At 40.7% G+C, this 4446-nt stretch overlaps 1 non-coding gene across 1 annotated transcript; it reads left to right on the top strand.

The window, feature by feature from the left end:
- Positions 1 to 2872: 2872 nt before the first annotated feature.
- LOC112718662 (small nucleolar RNA R71) lies at positions 2873 to 2980 on the top strand. The gene has a single exon (XR_003160993.1). It is a non-coding gene; the product is annotated as a small nucleolar RNA R71 (small nucleolar RNA).
- The last annotated feature ends 1466 nt before the right edge of the window (positions 2981 to 4446 follow it).

Genomic DNA, 4446 nt, shown 5'->3' with positions numbered 1-4446 from the left:
TATCCGCTCATCAGTCATGGTTCTTGGTGATCCATGCATTGGCATAGAACTCTTGAACCATTAAGATTCCGACTTGTTGAATGGGGTTGGTAAGAACTTTCCAACCTCTTCTTCGGATCTCATGTCGGATCTCCGGATATTCACTCTTTTTGAGTGAAAAAGGAACCTCGGGGATCACCTTCTTCAAGGCCACAACTTCATAGAAGTGGTCTTGATGCACCCTTGAGATGAATCTCTCCATCTCCCATGACTCGGAGATAGAAGATTTTGCCTTTCCTTTCCTCTTTCTAGAGGTTTCTCTGGCCTTGGATGCCATAAATGGTTATGGAAAAACAAAAAGCAATGGTTTTACCACACCAAACTTAAAAGGTTTGCTCGTCCTCGAGCAAAAGAAGAAAGAAGAGAGTAGAAGAAGAAGAAATGAGAAGAAGGGAATGGCTTTGTGTTCGGCCAAAAAGGGGAAGAAGTGGTGGTTTGGTTGTGTGAAAATGAAGGAGTGAAGATGGGTTTATATAGGAGTGGGGGGGCTCATGGTTCGGTCATGTATGGGTGGGTTTGGGAGGGAAAGTGGTTTGAATTTGAAGGGTGAGGTAGGTGGGGTTTTATGAAGGATGGATGTAAGTGGTGAAGAGAAAGATGGGATTTGATAGGTGAAGGGTTTTTGGGGAAGAGGTGTTGAGGTGATTGGTGAATGGGTGAAGAAGAGAGAGAGTGGTGGGGTAGGTGGGGATCCTGTGGGGTCCATAGATCCTGAGGTGTCAAGGAAAAGTCATCCCTGCACCAAATGGCATGCAAAAATGCGTTTCTAGCCAATTTTGGTGTTAAACGCCGGGATGGTGCCCATTTCTGGCGTTTAACGCCAAGTGCTTGCCCTTTTCTGGCGTTTAACACCAGTCTGGTGCCCCTTTCTGGCGTTAAACGCCCAGAATGGTGCCAGACTGGGCGTTAAACGCCCAACTGCTAGCCTTACTGGCGTTTAAACGCCAGTAGGTTTTTCCTCCAGGGTGTGCTGTTTTTCTTCCTGTTTTTCTTTCTGTTTTTGCTTTTTCAATTGATTTTGTGACTTTTCATGATTATCAACCTACAGAAAACATAAAATAACAAAAGAGAATAGATAAAATATAACATTGGGTTGCCTCCCAACAAGCGCTTCTTTAATGTCATTAGCTTGACAGTGGGCTCTCATGGAGCCTCACAGATACTCAGAGCAATGTTGGAACCTCCCAACACCAAACTTAGAGTTTGAATGTGGGGGTTCAACACCAAACTTAGAAGTTGGTTGTGGCCTCCCAACACCAAACTTAGAGTTTGACTGTGGGAGCTCTGTGTGGCTCTATTTTGAGAGAAGCTCTTCATGCTTCCTCTCCATGATGATAGAGGGATATCCTTGAGCCTTAAACATAAAGGATTCTTCATTCACTTGAATGATCAATTCTCCTCTATCAACATCAATCACAGCCCTTGCTGTGGCTAGGAAGGGTCTGCCAAGGATGATGGATTCATCCATGCACTTCCCAGTCTCTAGGACTATGAAATCAGCAGGGATGTAATGGTCTTCAACTTTTACCAGAACATCCTCTACAAGTCCATAGGCTTGTTTTCTTGAATTGTCTGCCATCTCTAGTGAGATTTTTGCAGCTTGCACCTCAAAGATCCCTAACTTCTCCATTACAGAGAGAGGCATGAGGTTTACACTTGACCCTAAGTAACACAAGGACTTCTCGAACGTCATGGTGCCTATGGTACAAGGTATTGAAAACTTCCCAGGATCCTGTCTCTTTTGAGGCAGTTTCTGCCTAGATAAGTCATCCAGTTCCTTGGTGAGCAAAGGGGGTTCATCTTCCCAAGTCTCATTTTCAAATAACTTGTCATTTAGCTTCATGATTGCTCCAAGGTATTTAGCAACTTGCTCTTCAGTGACATACTCATCCACTTCAGAGGAAGAATACTCATCAGAGCTCATGAATGGCAGAAGTAAGTCTAATGGAATCTCATTTTGAGCCTCAGATTCCCATGGTTCCTCATTGGGGAACTCATTGGAGGCCAGTGGACGTCCATTGAGGTCTTCCTCAGTGGCATTCACTGCCTCTTCCTCCTCTCCAAACTCGGCCATGTTGATGGCTTTGCACTCTCCTTTTGGATTTTCTTCTGTATTGCTTGGAAGAGTACTAAGAGGGAGTTCAGTAATTTTCTTGCTCAGCTGACCCACTTGTGCCTTCAAATTTCTAATGGAGGACCTTGTTTCAGTCATGAAACTTTGAGTGGTTTTGATTAGATCAGAGACCATGGTTGCTAAGTCAGAGGTATTCTGCTTAGAACTCTCTGTCTGTTGCTGAGAAGATGATGGAAAAGGCTTGTTATTGCTAAACCTGTTTCTTCCACCATTATTGTTGTTGAAACCTTGTTGAGGTCTCTGTTGATCCTTCCATGAGAGATTTGGATGATTTCTCCATGAAGGATTATAGGTGTTTCCATAGGGTTCTCCCATGTAATTCACCTCTTCTATTGAAGGGTTCTCAGGATCATAAGCTTCTTCTTCAGATGAAGCTTCCTTAGTACTGCTTAGTGCATTTTGCATTCCAGACAGACTTTGAGAAATCATATTGACTTGCTGAGTCAATATTTTGTTCTGAGCCAATATGGCATTCAGAGTGTCAATCTCAAGAACTCCTTTCTTCTGACTAGTCCCATTGTTCACAGGATTCCTTTCAGAAGTGTACATGAATTGGTTATTTGCAACCATTTCAATTAGTTCTTGAGCTTCTGTAGGCGTCTTCTTCAGATGAAGAGATCCTCCAGCAGAGCTATCCAAAGACATCTTGGATAGTTTAGAGAGACCATCATAGAAAATTCCTATGATGCTCCATTCAGAAAGCATATCAGAGGGACACTTTCTGATTAATTGTTTGTATCTTTCCCATGCTTCATAGAGGGATTCTCCATCCTTCTGTCTGAAGGTTTGGACTTCCACTCTAAGCTTACTCAATTTTTGAGGTGGAAAGAACTTTGCCAAGAAGGCATTGACTAGCTTTTCCCAAGAGTTCAGGCTTTCTTTAGGTTGTGAGTCCAACCATGTCCTAGCTCTGTCTCTTACAGCAAAAGGGAATAGCATAAGTCTGTAGACCTCAGGGTCAACCCCATTAGTCTTGACAGTATCACAGATTGCAAGAATTCAGCTAAAAACTGATGAGGATCTTCCAATGGAAGTCCATGGAACTTGCAATTCTGTTGCATTAGAGAAACTAATTGAGGCTTAAGCTCAAAGTTGTTTGATCCAATGGCAGGGATAGAGATGCTTCTCCCATAGAAATCGGGAGTCGGTGCAGTAAAGTCACCCAGCACCTTCCTTGTATTGTTGGCATTGTTGTTGTTTTCGGCTGCCATGTGTTCTTCTTCTTTGAAGATTTCTGTTAGGTCCTCTACAGAAAATTGTGCCTTAGCTTCTCTTAATTTTTGCTTCAAGGTCCTTTCAGGTTCAGGATCAGCCTCAACAAGAATGCTTTTGTCCTTGCTCCTGCTCATAAGAAAGAGAAGAGAACAAGAAAATGTGGAATCCTCTATGTTACAGTATAGAGATTCCTTGAGGTGTCAGAGGAAAGGAAAAATAGAAGGCCGAGGTAGAAAATTCGAACTTATCAATAGAGATGGAGTTCGAATTGTGCATTAAGGAATAGTGTTAGTCCATAAATAGAAGGATGTGAGAAGAAGGGAAGTAGTATTCGAAAATTAAGTAAAGAATTTTGAAAACACTTTGAAAAACACTAATTGATTTTCGAAAATAAAAGTGGGAAAGAAATCAAGTGATTTTTGAAAAAGAATTTGCAATTAGAAATCAAAAAGATTTGATTGAAAGCTATTCTGAAAAAGATGTGGTTCAAAAGATATGATTAGTTTAAAAAGATGTGATTGAGAAGATATGTTTTGAAAAACATTTTTAAAAAAAGATTTGATTTTAAAAATTAATGACTTAACTAACAAGAAAAGATATGATTCAAACATTAAACCTTTCTCAACAGAAAAGGCAACATACTTGAAATGTTGAATCAAATCATTAATTGATAGCAAGTATCTTTGAAAAGGGAAAGAAATTGAATTTGAAAAAGATTTGATTGAAAAGATATGATTTGAAAAAGATTTGATTTTGAAAAGATTTTGAAAACTTGAAAAAAATTTGCATTGAAAACAAAATCTTCCCTCTTGTGCCATCCTGGCGTTAAACGCCCAGAATGGTGCACATTCTGGCGTTTAACGCCCAAAACTCTACCCTTTGGGGTTAAACGCCCAACCAGGCACCCTGGCTGGCATTTAAATGCCAGTCTGCCCTTCTTCACTGGGCGTTTTGAACGCCCAGCTTTTTCTGTGTAATTCCTCTGCTGTATGTTCTGAATCTTCAATTCTCTGTATTATTGACTTGAAAAGACACAAATTAAAAATATTTTTGGATTT

This window comes from Arachis hypogaea, chromosome 10, assembly GCF_003086295.3.
Source record: "Arachis hypogaea cultivar Tifrunner chromosome 10, arahy.Tifrunner.gnm2.J5K5, whole genome shotgun sequence".
In the NCBI taxonomy this organism is placed as follows: Eukaryota; Viridiplantae; Streptophyta; class Magnoliopsida; order Fabales; family Fabaceae; genus Arachis; species Arachis hypogaea.
This window is presented reverse-complemented; position numbering and strand designations above follow the sequence as displayed.